Source organism: Diplotaxodon limnothrissa, linkage group LG20 (genome assembly GCF_057381915.1).
Source record: "Diplotaxodon limnothrissa isolate DT_005_m linkage group LG20, D_limnothrissa_male_GT1.1, whole genome shotgun sequence".
In the NCBI taxonomy this organism is placed as follows: Eukaryota; Metazoa; Chordata; class Actinopteri; order Cichliformes; family Cichlidae; genus Diplotaxodon; species Diplotaxodon limnothrissa.
The window spans coordinates 27,608,156-27,624,521 of NC_140615.1; the positions used below are offsets into that span (position 1 = coordinate 27,608,156).

General features: G+C 43.8%; 1 protein-coding gene across 2 annotated transcripts in view; it reads right to left on the minus strand.

Moving 5' to 3' along the window:
• Positions 1 to 16,101, minus strand: part of zbtb46 (zinc finger and BTB domain containing 46) — a 59,230-nt gene extending 43,129 nt beyond the window's left edge. For both annotated transcript variants that reach the window (XM_085344655.1, XM_085344654.1), the window contains exon 1: positions 15,956 to 16,101. The gene's annotated coding sequence lies outside the window, so the exon portion shown is untranslated. The remainder of the gene's footprint in view (positions 1 to 15,955) is intronic.
• Positions 16,102 to 16,366: the final 265 nt, after the last annotated feature.

Genomic DNA, 16,366 nt, shown 5'->3' on the forward strand with positions numbered 1-16,366 from the left:
CTGGCTTGTTCTTAGCTGCTTTTTCCTTTATTGTCAGTTGAAAAAAAACTATTGCTAATCTCTTGTCTGTCATTTTATCTCCGTTTCTGACTTCTTTAAATCTCCCTGTAGGTTTTCTGTGTTTTCTCCCCTTCTCCCCTTGTTTCTTTTATCACACGCCCTCCATCTGTCCACCTTTATTTTCTCCACCTTCCCCACCAGCTCTAATCATGCCACATTTTGCACCTCTACCTCACTCTCCCTTTCTCTGCCCACTCTCTGTTTCACTGGCCGGCATCCAAGGAGCCAAGGTGGAGGAAGAGATTGACTCAAAGAAGGATAGCCATGTTATGTGGAGAGGGACCAAAGAGGATCCGGGAGGCTTAGGGAGACTTAGCAAAACTCCCTTCATCCCTTGCTTTTCCATCCTTGGTCACACCTTGCACACACTGACCAAAAACAATACCCGCACCTCCCTTATTTTCACCTGAAGACTTTCATGCAGTTACCTGTATTTCTTCTTATTGTTTTGGGGTTTTTTTTGCACATCCAAAAAGATCAGCCTCTACAACCCTCCCATCATTCCGTCCCACTGATCTATACGGTTAAGCAGCTCCAGACGTTTTCCGGCACCATGCATTCTCACCTTCAGCCAGGCAGGTGTTAAGCCTAGAGTGATCTAATGGAAATCCGCTCCGCTACTTATTATTTTAGAGTTTTAAAAAAAGGGTGAGAAGATCCATGTGACCATCTCTCTGTTGTCTTTTTCCTGTGTCTTCCTCCTTCACACTCCAAGATGTGTGTGTGTGTGTGTGTGTGTGAGTGAATGTAGTTTCTGGGCTATCTTTCTCTCTAGGCCCCTAAGCCTGCTATGTCTCCCATGGTAACTCCCTGACTGACGACCCGGGGCTTAGCCTAAATTCTCCCTCTATTAAAAGCTGTGAAATGCAAATAATGAAACATCTCATTACCACTGTCGGAGAACCCAAAATGAAAGGGGGGGGGGGGGAGTGGGAGGGAGAAGCGCAAGGCTTGGGGGGTTGGGGGGGTGGAGGCAGCAGCCATGGACTGTAATACAACGAAAGAGGGCTATACCGGAGGGAGGAAAGGTGAGAGGACAGGGAGAAACAAGCGAGAGCTGGAAATAAAGGAAGCAAGGATAGACAAAAAGGAAAGGGAGGATATGAAGCGCGTGAGAGGATGAGAGCAGATCTCCAGACAGTGCGTCGTTTCTTCCATACACGCCGTCATCAACAGAAAGGGGACCGGGACTAGCCAGACAGAGGGAGCACCCTGATAAATAAATTGCTGCAAATGAGCAGGTTTCATTCAAATATCTAACAGCCAGTGCTAGAATCTTCCACAATCACCTGCAATGCATGTGCAGGTAAAGACGGGAAAAGGCTACTGGTTTGTGAAAAACGTTTGCGGTGTACGTGGAAGTGAAATCACCAACAGGAAGTGTTCGTTTATGGTTTTTTAGGTGGGTGGAGACAAGTGGTGTAAGTGTGGCATTAGAGATGGGGGTGGGGTGGTGGGGGAAGGTCACTTGTGAGAATGATCACATCACCTTATGTGGTCTGTTGGTGTGAAACCCAAGTTTCATGACTGGAATAGTTCAGAGACTCATCTGCTGATTCACAAACCCCTGATAGTCTGAGGAAATTTATGGGACGTGCAGGTTTTAGCGTTTGGCATTGTCTAATAGCAGGATTAGTCCATGGCTTCTTGAAATCTTTATTTAAGAAAAGATTCCAGAAAAACAGCCCCATTTGTGATCCATTCTGATGGATCACAAATGCATCGTGTCTTTTACCTTCCTCATGAGGGAGAGTAGTAGATTATCTGGACTGCTGGAACAGATAAATTCTCCCTCTTTCTTTATAAACACCAAGGTTATTTCTGTATTTTCAGTCCTATTGAAAAAAATTACTTTACACCCATCACTGCAAAATCTCTACATGTGTGTCATACAGGGGAAGGAACACAAGCTGAAGCAAAAAAAAAGAAAAAGAAAATTATGCAGACGAAAACTTGAAGACAGCTTTTGCTAACAGACTTTCAAGTTAAACTTTGGCCAACTGTACTGCATAACTGCATAAATATGTGGATGCCAGATCACAACACATGTAACATTAATAGTTCTTAGTGAACACCTCAGTCTCCGCTTTACTGAAATGGCTTTCCACATGATTTTGGGAACGAGCTGCAGGGATTTACTTCCATTTGGTAAAAGAGAATTTGTAAGGTCAGTTACTGGTGATGGGAGAAATTTCACTTTTTTTGTGAGGGGGGCATTGTTAAATATTTGCTGTGGTTCAGTCACCAACTCACTCCTGTCACTGCGTCAGTATACGGTATACTGCAGTGGTTATTTCCGGCATGTGTCCCTCACTCTGTCGTGACCAAGAGGTAGCCTATCTGAGGCTCTCATTCACCTACTAACTCACCAACTCCATCAGTCCTACACTTCTGGCATTTCCCAGCTCTCAGCCCCTGTTTATTCATTGTAAGCTTATCCTCTTAGTCCCAGGTTTAATTCTTAGCCAATCATATGCTAGCTTACAGCATGCCCTTACATGCATCATTGGCTGTCATTGGCCATAGGTGGTGAGTGACGCTGATTTGATTTTATGTTTGACAGAGAAGTGGAAGAAAAACAACGAGTTGCTTGTGCAGTAAGATGAATGTAGTGAATGTATAATTCTTTTTGGAGATTTGTTCCCTGCAAACAAATGATTTGCGACCATCACGACACTACCACTCCCTGTTGAAGGTTAAGCTCATCCCAAAGACCCTTTATGACTTTGAATTTAGGGCTCTGTTAGTGTTGGGTGCTTTTTTTGAGACTTGATATTTGTTGTTTATGCTTTTGTCTCTTTATTCTGCCGATCTAGCCGCCTGCCTCTTGGTACATACCAAACTTGTAAAATGCAACTGCTGAATAGCTGCGCAGTGTCTCCTTTTTGTTGTGTCGAGCTGCAGTTGTACACAGACGCTGACAGATTGAAAGCGAGATTCTGAATGGCAAATCTAGTGCAGCGGAGACCTGGCATTGTATAGTTGATGTTAAGTACTGCAGAACAAAGAACCGGTGTGAAAGTCTCTGTTCTCATGTCAGACAAGCATGTGAGCTAACAGAAGCAACAACTGCCGCACGTTACTGGTTGGAGATATTGATCATTGAATAACATATAAGGTTGTATAGTTAAAGTGTACAAAGATTCCTAACATCTTATAGCTTCCACTTGGACCCCCAAAGCTTACTGGTTTTGTCCAGTTTAAAACCAAACAAATATCTGAGAGGAGATTTTGCTTTGATTACAACAAGCAAGTGCATATGGGTGTAGGGGTTCCCTGCACACACACACACACACGCGCACACGCACACACACACACACACACACACACACACACACACACACACACACACACACACACACACACACCACATTCACACCTTTGTGAATATATTGGCAGTCACCAGTTTTTGAACTGACAGCACCCACCCAGTTGGAAACATTTAACATATCATCCAACCTAGACTCTGCGCAGGGAGTTAAGTACTGTACTTCCACATCAAACATAGAAAAAGAATAACAAAAGTGGTGCTGGGTGCCGTAGCGTTAACCCTTTCTAGGGCACTCGGTGAAATACTTTAAACTTCAAAAATCCAACTATAGAGAGTTATTGAATGATATTATTATTGGACTTTCTTTAACTTTTGTGACTTGTTCATTTCAGTGATATGTTGCGCATCAAGTTCCCATATACAGTGGGGCAAAAAAGTATTTAGTCAGCCACCGATTGTGCAAGTTCCCCCACCTAAAATGATGACAGAGGTCAGTAATTTGCACCAGAGGTACACTTCAACTGTGAGAGACAGAATGTGAAAAAAAAATCCATGAATTCACATGGTAGGATTTGTAAAGAATTTATTCGTAAATTAGGGTGGAAAATAAGTATTTGGTCACCTCAAACAAGGAAAATCTCTGGCTCTCACAGACCTGTAACGTCTTCTGTAAGAAGCTTTTCTGTCCCCCACTCGTTACCTGTATGAATGGCACCTGTTTGAACTCATCATCTGTATGAAAGACACCTGTCCACAGCCTCAAACAGTCAGACTCCAAACTCCGCCATGGCCAAGACCAAAGAGCTTTCGAAGGACACCAGGAAAAGTATTGTAGACCTGCACCAGACTGGGAAGAGTGAATCTACAATAGGCAAGCAGCTTGGTGTGAAAAAATCAACTGTGGGAGCAATCATCAGAAAATGGAAGACATACAAGACCACTGATAATCTCCCTCGATCTGGGGCTCCACGCAAGATCTCATCCTGTGGGGTCAAAATGATCATGAGAACGGTGAGCAAAGATCCCAGAACCACACGGGGGGACCTGGTGAATGACCTGCAGAGAGCTGGGACCAAAGTAACAAAGGTCACCATCAGTAACACACTACAACGGCAGGGAATCAAATCCCGCAGTGCCAGACGTGTTCCGCTGCTGAAGCCAGTGCATGTCCAGGCCCGTCTGAAGTTTGCCAGAGAGCACATGGATGATACAGCAGAGGATTGGGAGAATGTCATGTGGTCAGATGAAACCAAAGTAGAACTTTTTGGTATAAACTCAACTCGTCGTGTTTGGAGGAAGAAGAATACTGAGTTGCATCCCAAGAACACCATACCTACTGTGAAGCATGGGGGTGGAAACATCATGCTATGGGGCTGTTTTTCTGCCAAGGGGACAGGACGACTGATCCGTGTTAAGGACAGAATGAATGGGGCCATGTATCGTGAGATTTTGAGCCAAAACCTCCTTCCATCAGTGAGAACTTTGAAGATGAAACGAGGCTGGGTCTTCCAACATGACAATGATCCAAAACACACCGCCCGGGCAACAAAGGAGTGGCTCCGTGAGAAGCATTTGAAAGTCCTGGAGTGGCCTAGCCAGTCTCCAGACCTCAACCCCATAGAAAATCTGTGGCGAGAGTTGAAAGTCCGTGTTGCTCAGCGACAGCCCCAAAACATCACTGCTCTCGAGAAGATCTGCATGGAGGAATGGGCCAAAATACCAGCTACTGTGTGTGCAAACCTGGTAAAGACCTATAGTAAACGTTTGACCTCTGTTATTGCCAACAAAGGTTATGTTACAAAGTATTGAGTTGTATTTTTGTTATTGACCAAATACTTATTTTCCACCCTAATTTACGAATAAATTCTTTACAAATCCTACCATGTGGATTCATGGATTTTTTTTTTTCACATTCTGTCTCTCACAGTTGAAGTGTACCTCTGGTGCAAATTACTGACCTCTGTCATCATTTTAGCTGGAGGAACTTGCACAATCGGTGGCTGACTAAATACTTTTTTGCCCCACTGTATGTTTCCTTGCACAAAAGGTTAAGCTTGGCCAAAACTCGACATAAAAGAAGCAAGAGATTCTGCTGTTTGACTTCTACCCATTAATGAGTTGGACTACAGCAGCTACTAAAAAACAAAACTACAGTAGGGTGCTCACTGGGTTGAGCAGGTAAAATATGTGCTGCAGAGGCCAAGATTTGATTCTACCCCGAGCCATTTGCTGCGTATCTTCACCCCGCTTAAACTTTCTCGTCCACTCTCAAACCACCCTGTCACAATAAAGCCCAAACGAAATAAAATTACAAAATTGATGACTCAAGTTGTTTAAAAGGCATAATTTTCATTTATTGTACTCTTCTCCCCTGGGCTTGTTTTTATATCCCCTCATCTCGTCTCCTCTAGTTTCTCTTATTTTGGCAAATCTCAGTTCTGTTTTCAAAAGCACCAAATGGCTTTGTGGCCAGAGCGATGATGACAATATAAGGCTACGGACTGGCTCAGAACTCACATTTAACACTTACTCTGATCTCTCTCTCTCTCTTCCTCTCCATGCCAGCGAGCCACTCGCTGTGTGTGTGTGTGCAAATGTGTGTGTGTGTGTGTGTGTGGTTGTCCAGACCCTCTCATAGGTCTTAACACAAAACCTGTCACAGCAAAAAAGCAACCTGTCACGACTCAGCTAGACACGACTGTACATGACTGCACCACAAAGAACACAAGCAGGCTGTTCCCGAGCTGTTAAAACAGTCACTGCAGCCACCAGCTCCAAAGGTCTCAGGCAAGAACACACACTAGGACACAAGCACACACATATACACACATAAAGCAAGTGAACAGTGAGGAGGAAATGAGACAAAGGGTTACCAGGAGAGGAGGAAGACAACGTAAAAAAAAAAAGAAAAAAAAAATCACGTTGTATAGTAGGCCTCAAGGACTACATGTCTGAAATGTCTGACAGCTGAAAGCTAATTGTTGTTTGTTGGAGTGTGTGGTTTTTCGATGTACAGCTGAATGACTGAATGATGGTGACTCACTGCTGGTGGCCAGTCGCTATCTGGTGCCGAGGCGGGCGTCCAGAAAGTGTGTCTGTGTGTGTTAGGGTAACTTGGTGAGACTGTCGCTCTGTCAGACAGCAAACAGAGGCATCTTTCTCAAATCCACACTGGGCCACAGCTTACAATGAGCTCACGCAAAGAGGGGAGCAAAAAAAAAAAAACCCACGACAGCTTAAGTGTGTACTCACAGGTTCAACAGGCATACCCTGCATCACCCTGAGCAAATATTACGAGACTTTACTCCCTGCTAATCTTATTCACAAACACTCTGGAGCGCACATAAAACTAAACATTTAAAAAAAATAAAATAAACACATCATTGTACTGTATTAGCTTAGCACTCCACATACAATATTCACTCGTGACTAACACTCCCAAAACTAACTGTACTACTGAGCAGCTCTGGGATTTACATATAGTGAGCGAAGCGTTTATAAAAACACATTTGTATATAATAGCCCGGGGCTGTGTTGTCACTCATCAAGCTGATCAAAAAGCAGCTGCTATACAACACTGATGAATCTTGGAGTGCTTTTGCAAATCTGTCCTTCAACGGCAGAAAAAAAAAGGAGGTGAGATAAAGGGAGAGAAATCAAGGGGAGAGGAGAAGAGTATCTAAATATAGAGAGACTCGCATTTTGGAGTCAGAAAAGAGACAGTGAAGGGTAAGAAAGAGGCAGGGAGACAGGAGATGTAAGAGAACGGAAAGAGAGGAGGAGAGACAGGGAACTAATACAAAAGCAACAGAAATGGAAGGAGGTGGAAAAAAGTAGCCTTCAAGCTGCAAAAGAAGAAGGAGGGAGTATGGAAAACCGTCAGTATAGACTCATTAGGTTTCTCATCTACTGCACTGCTTAGTGGACTTCTGGAGAACTAAACACTTAGTGTTAAGTCCACAAGACTTAAGAGTTTAGTACATGACACAGGGTATCACCACAGGCATTAGTCAATGCATAGCATCGATATGGAGGCTCTACCTCTTCAACAAAAAGGCTGCAGCTCCTCTTCTGACTAAATTCTTAGAGTAATCAGCAAAGATACAAAATCAATTACACTCGTTGTCTTCCTTGTTTCGCTGCTGTGCTGTGCATGGAGTAACTGCTCCATTTTAATGGCATACCTCCGAAAGCTTCTGGCAAAAAAAAGAAGTGGATTTAAGGTAAAGTTTCAAGTAAAGTTTCTTTTGTTGGAATGTAATTGTTTTTTTGTTGTTGTTGTTGTTGTTGTTTTTTATAAAAAAGGGACTTTTTAAAGGACATTTGCATTGACGGAAGAGTGGCTCAAGGCCATTATGTCCACTGTGACTGACGAAAAGTGAGGCTTGATCAGACAAACGCTTCACTTCAATCCTCACTTCGGTCCTGATACCTCATTTTCTGTCACCCCCTCCCTCCTTATCTGTCTGTCTCTTCACTCAGCCAGCGTTAAGTTGAACGTGACGCTGACTGTCACCTGTTGACTGCTGCCATGGCTTGCAGGCTTTTGGAACTACTGCTTGCCCGCCCACCTCCCCGACCCCCAGACAGCAATGGAAAGAACTGTAAATTCATAAAGAGAAGAAGGCATAAGAAACACAATGAGTGAGGGAAGGACAAAAGGACCACTGTGTAAACTCTCACCATGGTGCTCACCATCGCTAAGGACAACACCCACCACGGAAACCTAATTTTGAAGAAGTCACACATTCCCACATTGTGAGCCAGTGCCAGTATCAGGTGTCTGTCCAAACCACCAACCACCAATCAACTGCCACCCCCTTCATGACACACCAGCACACACACCAAAACAACCAGGAGGGGGGAGGTGAGATACAAGACAGGAGGGAGGGAGGGAGGGAGGGATGCGGGGGTGAAAAAGATAGAGTAAAAAAGATGAGGGCACGGGGATAGAGCCAGCTACAGACAAAGGCAGACAGAATGGCAATGAGTGAAAAGAGGAAGAGTGAGGAAAAAAAATAGAGAGAGGTGAAAAGCTCAATGCCATCTCACTGTGCTAGAAGAGAACAAAAAGACAGCAACAATGACGCTTACATATGCATGTTTCAGTTAGTGTGTGTGTGTGTGCCCGTACATGTTTGAAAATGCGGTGTTGGAAAGAGTGGTGACAGGGCCGTTGGGGAAATTTGCCCCTTGCCACCGAAAAAGGGATGTGAACCTACTCACTTCTGTTCCCATGTGGATTGGCTTCACCTCTTTTGTTCATAAAGGGAACTACACTGACACCGAAGAGCCCATAAAATGTACGGCCACTATGACAAAGGTCCACTTGTTTCGTTGATTTATGAATTTCACATGTAAACACACAAAGGACGTGGTTTTGGAACAACAAAAAAAAGCTTTGTTAAAACCTTTCTGAAGTGAAATAACTTCCTCCAGTCCTAACAGAAAACTTACTGCAAGTTGAACGGCTTATCTTCACAGGTAATACCGCATCTGAGCTAAGTCTGTTGGTGTATTTGGCAGAAAACTGGACCCTGCAACTTTTCATATTAACAGAATGTATAAATATGCGCTAGGGTCAAGGGGAAGGATAAAAATGAGAAAGGGAACAGAGAAAGGGTAAAAATGAGAAAAGGAGTAGAGGGAGGGTAAAAATGAGAAATGGAGTAGGGGAGGCCACATGAGGCACCTGGCCCACTTACAGCAGAGGAGGGGGTGGTGGAGGAGAGACGGAGGAGGAGAGGTGGAAGATTAAGGAGTGGGAGGGGAAAAAAAGAAAAGGAGAATTTGGAGAAGGAGGAGGAAGTGGAGGGAGAGGATGAGGAAGAAGAGGCCTGGAGAGAAAAAAGTCAGGTTGATACAGCTGGGACGGAGCAAGGGGAGGTGGGCGCGGGGACGACGGGGGGCTAGGGCAAAGTGAAGGAACGCAGAAAGGTTAGGAGAGAAGAGGATGTGAGATGAGAAGGCAAGAAGAAAAAAATAGGAGATGAAATAATGGGAAGGGGGAGAAGGGCACAGGGGGAAGTGAGAGCGGGAGAGAAAGAGAGAAGAGGTGGAGGCTGGAGACGACGAGGTGGCCTTGTGATGTTGAGAAAGGAGGTGGTGTGCGTGCGTGCGTGCGTGAGCGCAACGAATCTGTGTGCGTGTCTCTCTTTGTGTGTGTGTGTGTGTGGGTGTCTGAAATTATGACGAAAAAACTAACACCTCACCCAAAGTATGAATAACCGACCACAACAGGCCAACGTAGGTTCAATCTCTTCTCCCAGCACATTCGAGCAGCCTGCCTATACCACTAATATCCCACTAATACCACCCACAGTCCTCGCTCCACCTCACATCAATGAATATTTCATGTCCTGATGGCACTTTTAAAGCAAAAACTAATTAGCAAATCCAAGTTGATCTGGCATTAGTCATATCAGGCCAATTAAAAGCCCAGTCCTACTGTACATGTTAATGGCAGCGAAGTGGAATAATTGTATGTTGAGCAGGGGAGAGAATGTTAAACAGGCCTTGTTAGCAGCACTTTAGCACTCTAGCCTGAGTCCATGGCTGGATTACAAAACTCTACAAAGCTGAATAATGTTCGTCAGAAACACGCACACACATACGGAGGCACACACACATCTTTGAAAGCGTCAAACGAAAACTCTATCCATTAATTAGAGTGTCGCCATCAATTCCATGGGTCTGATACTTATAGCTAAAGAAGAGAAATAGTTCCAGGGAAAATGATGGCTCTATGCTACAGTACTAATATTAAACTGAGATCCAAATATTGGCAGAAGCTTACAGGTCAGATGTTATTCAGTATTAGTGGGAGAAAACCATTCTCTGCTCCACACACTGTTTCTGCGGTCAGAGCCAGTCAACATAAGGTTGTAGAGACAGTTTTTGTGTGCTATTTGAGTACAGAAAGGTGCTGGTTTGTATTTGAGTCCTGCCAACCTTCCTTTCTGCGTGTGTGTGTTTTTTTATGCAGGAGTTTAGATTGAGACAGACAGCACTGACACACACAGACTAAACTGTGCTGCACAAAAAAAAGCGACAGAATAACAAGGGCTAGAGCGCTTTTGGAATGAATGTCTGTTTCATCACCACCACCACCCCTCCTCCAAGACAGTCACCCCCCTCTCCATTCTCTCTCCTTCACGTTCCCTCTTTTCCTTCCTCGCTCTGCCTCCCCTGTCTCGTTCTCTCACCTGAGCTTTGATATGGAAATCTCTCACCAGCCAGAGCCCGAGGCTAGTTGACTGTTTCTAAAGATGTATTTGCTCAAAGCCGCTCAATTTCTCATCAAATGCTCACACTATGTGTATAAAAGACAAACTCTTTCACTGGGAAAATAACAACTAACAACCATGTACTTATATGAAGCTTTCAACAGTCTGCAAACTCCAGACCTCAACAAAGAGGTTTTTCTAAGCCCAAAAACCTTCAAGTTTCTAATGGCTTATATAAATTTGACTAAGGAGATGGTGACCTTTCTGCAAAGTGGAGAGACGAGGACGCCAACTATCTTGTTGATAAAATAATTCAACTGAGCGAGCGCGCTCGTGCAGACTGTATTTTCTCACTGGTTTACCAGTTCATCCACGCCAGGTAATGATTATGCATTAAGGACGGCCTACCCAGCATATATACATATGACACTGAGCCAAAAACAGTGACAATTGGAAATATTCAAGGACGAGTAAAACAATTTGCAAAAGAGGCAGAAATCATTTAATCATCTAGAAAGAGGTAAGAAAGTCTGGGTAAGATAAAATATGTTTTTATCAACAAAAGCAAATCATGCGAACAACAACGCTAATCAGTCCCATGTCAGCTCATTACTAGAGAGTGGTGAAACAGTATCACAGGTTCATAACGCAGACGTTGTTCTTGTGTGTCATTCTTTTGCAAATTACTGTGATCAGTCCTTTTTTTTAAATAACTTGGATGCAAAAAGACAGATTAACTCTAAAAAGCTGATTTTTTTCATACTTCCCACAGAGATATAAAAGTTTGAGTCAGAATATCCTAAAACATGGGGTAATCTGTAGCTTAACACCAAAGGCGTTAATGGAAAAAAACATGAAGGGCACAGTTGCTAACTGCCTGAGACGGAGAAATATGTAGTGTAAATAAGCAAGCTTAAAGGGATAAGAAAACAGATATAATTTCTGTTTTGTCTCTTGTTTGTTTATTACCAACAGACAGAATGCTAACTGGAAGATAATATGTGTTTGTTATCTAACCGGCCTGCATTACCTGACGTGCAAAACTGCCATCTTCACTTCACTTGTTGCAATTTTGTTTTGACAGCTTCCGAGCAAGTGAAAACGCACAGAATATTAAAGCAACAATTAGAAGTGCGGTGACGAAATAATGGAGAGGATCTGATCGGTTTTCACAAGCTGGCCCGAATGTACGCATTGATGCAATTCATAACTGCTGTTAGATAATGTTGCCAATTCCAGAAAATTGCTCATGAAGCTGATAAGCATTGTGTGATGATGGCTCCCTGGAAAAAAAGCCGTTCTGCTCCACATTCCTAAATAAAAGAAAAACACACCCTGGTGAGAGCACGCAAAGTGAAATCCGTCATCTGTTTTCTCAGGAATGTGTGATCCAAAAAGGTGTTTTGCAATATCAACAGCTCCCAAGCAAAAATTTTCAAAATTCCCTTGCATTTATTTTTAGCAGCAATCAAATTTAAATTTTCCTTCAGGACTTCAATCTTTCTTCTGAAGTGTAAAAGACAAAAAAAAAGATTAAAAACTGGAAACGACCTTTTAATTTAAAATTCAGGGACAAAGTAACGAAAGAAAGGAACTTAACAGATTGTTATTTTCATTGACGTCCTGTGAGCGCAAACAACGCTATGAAATATTAAGATATATGTGAGAGGTAGGGAGTAATTCTGCACATGTGTGCGGGTCTGGGGTGGGGATGGATTAAACTCACCTGTTCTCTCTGCTGGGGGCAGATAGAGTATGTCAAATGAGTAGAAAGGGAAGCCAGCTGTTACACACAAATACATGGACGCACACACATCCCCCACAGCATCCGTGTAACCCTATGGGGATTAGGAACACCTGTATTCATCCCTGCACAATGAGCTATAGAACCAGTTAAGCTAAAGGGCCTCGGGAGCTATTACGAAATGGGGGGATGGAACTGGTAGAGATATGGGTAGGGGCAGGTGGGGGGTTAATATGTGCCAAACTGTCTAAAAATGAAATAGATGTGAGAATTATAATATCCACGATGTAACAGGTAGGAAACAGAGTTGTCACAAAACTCCAGAGAGATGTGTTGTGTCATGTAAGACATGTACATGCCAGAGTAAGTGGTTCATTTTGCAGTGAATTAACCAAACAGGTGTTCCCATTAACAAGTAAGCTCTGAGGGGCAATCGGGTTGAGAAAACTGGCAGGGAGAGATAGAGACAGGGAGATGAATCAAGTACAAGGTTGTTAACAGGGACAAATGTGTCTTTGTGGAGCACTGATCCTTCTATCTTTTGGGAAAATGTATTGTAAATTAGATAAACTTACTGTTTAGAGTATTGCCACACTGTTTATATGAACACACGCTTGATGTTGTGAGGGTGTAGTACACTACATCCCCAGGGTCTGCGTAGCTGAAGTCGACCAACTCGCTACCACACAGTTCAGCCCACAACCTGAGTACCACCTACACAGCTACAGGCTTGCATTCATACACACACACACACACACAATGAAGAGGCCATAGTTTTGAGCTTCATACCTGACCACCACCCAAACCAAGAGCCCTCCTTCTCATTTTCTCACCCTCTATTCACACACAGCCACACCCTCACCGTTTCCCACAGATGTCCAAAATCTGCTGCGGCGTGTGGATATTATTCAGTGCAACAACCTCCGCCAGCCTCCAGCAAACACGATGGGAAACTTTGGTTTCAACCGAGAAAAAGACAGAAAAGTCATGCTGATGCACTTAATCTTGTTTAATCAACTTCAAAAGGTCCATTCATGAGAGAATGCACAAGTGTAAAGTGCTTCAAATCCTGCTTTGCAGTCCCACAAGAACACGCGCAGCTAATATTTTTTCCATCTTTCGGCCGATCTCGCCTACACTCCTCCTCCACTCATCCTTGTAACTGTTGTCTTGGTCTGTATTATATTCTCCCCGTGGAACACACAGATGGAGGTGCAGACACACACACACACACACACACACACACACACACACACACACACACACACACACACACACACACACACACACACACACAGAAACACTGACATTCACTGTTCTCAATAATGATACTACACAACCCCACTTTAGGGAAGCAGCCCCACTGGGATGTCATGTCAGGACCCACAGACAGGATTGTGGATGAAGCTAAGGTGACAGTATGGATGGCATATTGAAATGTGTTTGAATGCCAGAACAGCTGAGGATTGTAGGCATTAAAAGAAGATAATTAGGCTTTCAACTCCTCATGAGGACTTTGCAAAATGTGCATGGCATGCATGCAAACACACAAACACACACACAGACAAGCCTACAGTAATTGAATTACTGAATAAAAGACTTTGGAGGATTTATCATATCAAGCGCCAACTCTTAACTGAGTAGTAGGAAGGACAAAGTAACCAGACAAATCCAGAGAGAGGCCTAAGACAATTTGGAAAAATGGCTTGATGGTCTCTTAATCCCAGAGATCCAGTTAGATGATGTCAAACAGAGGAAAAGACCTAGATCTAACTGGCATTACAAAGCTATAAGCCAAAAGGGCACGATTTAAATCTGCAGTGTTTTTGTTTGATTTGTGTTAGCACAAAAAAGCCCAAGTATATGTCTTCTCAGCCTTCTCTCGCTGACTTTTGTAACTTGTAACTTTGCTTCTGCCTATTCTGAAAAACAGGCTTTAACTGATGTAGGTTATACATAACAAGATGAAATAATTAAAATAATCTCATGAGGAATAAATCCCAGCGTCAGTCTAAGTTTGTCCTATGTTATATTAAAGTTTGAAATCCCCTGTGATAATGGACAGTGATTAGAGCAATGCATAGATCTCTTTGCTGAGCGCTCACCTGGCTGTGCAGGGGATGCACAACAGCTAGGGGCCCACCGCCGTTTTCTTTACAGAGCGTGAATGAAGTGGGGTTGTTCCCCTCTCACATGGTAAGCATGGTAGAAAATGGAGGAAGACGGAACTGACCGGTTTGAGAGGGCAGACACAGACAGCAGACATACACTGTACCCACAGCGCTGGAGACAGACCGAGCGGGAGAGACGCTTCAGCTTTAATAAACAGAAAACACTTGACGCCACTCTCTTTTCAACTCTCAACGCGGATCAGATGATGATCAGCTGTACCTCAACAATTACAAAAAAGAAAAGAAGAAGAAAAAAAATACCCAAGAGCACCATCTGCAAACAAAATCCCCCCTCTGTCTTGTCTGGTACTCTAGGGTTGGGTGTTGACGCAGCAGAAATTTCCAGCTGGAGAAATCCCCCAAACGGAGGTTAATCGAGGGGAGAAGGAGGAGGGTTTAAGCCCTTGTCTTCCAGACTCAGAGCGCTTTCATTTTGAATCCCCTCCAGACGGCTGTACGGAGCATCACTCGTATTTTCTGGTACGGCGTGTGCGCTTCACAATCCTCCCACACCCCAATCAGTGTGGCGATATCGTGTCATGCTTTTCAAAACTTTGTAAAAAAATTCAGCAGGATCCGGTGGTTTCGTCAAACTCGAGGAGCTGACACGAACCCCAAGAGAAAAATTACGTATGTGTCGGCAAGTGTCACATACACCTGCCTAACCTAAAAGATGGGCTTTTTCGAAAAGTCAAAAGGACACGTTTGACTAAGTGGTGCATGGTTTTTATTCAAAACCAGTCGTAAATTACGCAAACTGGAAACTGCATTTTCTTCCTGCGCGCTAACAATGAAAAAAGTATATTTTACTACCCATTTATACTAGTAATATTCATTTGGATTTGAAGCAGTTTGGTAGTATATTCAAACACATGTGGAAAAACACAGCAAAGTGGACAGGAATAGATTTTTTTGGTCTATCTGTTTAATAATTCGCCGCCTAATGTGTGGAATATGGCTTTAATATGCGTATCCATTCAACAAATTACAGCTTCTCCAAATATCAACAAGCGCAATAGACAGCTGGCTGTCACGTATGGAACAGGTAGGCGTACTTTCAGACTGTTGCCTGCTCACTCGGTCGGGTATATCGCTGTCAAAATGCACTCTGCGTGGCTAACATGATGCCGACGGACTAGACTAAAAAGCACTGAGAGAGAGAAAAAAACAGAAAGAAATAAAAAACAGACAGACAGGCCTTCATACAGTAGCTTTTCCGATGGCCAACTACTATAGCGCCACGATTTGTGAAGAGTTGCATTGTGTCATGTCTCCAACCTGTGCGCCCACCAACTATCAGCTGTAGACGCGATGGCTCCGTGAGGCAGAAAACTAATTGTTGGTAAGATAGAGCCTGAAGCCATGGAAATATTGCGATATCCGCCGCGTCTCAATGAAATCTTAAACCTGTTACCAAAGGGAGAGAGGCTGAACGCTGTATTTTTTTAAAGGGCTACTAGTAATATAAGGAAGTCAGACATACCTGTTACCCCATGGGGTCTGGGGTGGACGTGGTGTCGGTCCTTCGGAGTCCAATCTGGTGTGACAGCCTAAGAGAAGAAAGGAGGGGATGTCCAAAGCACTAGGTACTCTCCTTCCTCTCCTCTGTATGCTCTCTGTAAGTCTTATTCCCCGTTTTCTCCAACTCCCCGCTCCTCTTCCTCCACCAGCCCCTTTTTCTTTCTCTCTTTCCCTCCCCTGCTTTTCCGTGTCTTGGTATCAGGAGCCTCCCCCTCCTCCTCCTCTTCTGTGCATGTCTATCTCTCTCCCTCTCTCTCGCTCTCTCTCCCCTTCTCTCAGTTCTAACCCTACACACACACTCTCTCTCTCTCTCTCTCCGTGTCCCCGTATCTCCTCTCGCTGTCTCTCTGGACAGTCAGGAAATGAGACAGCG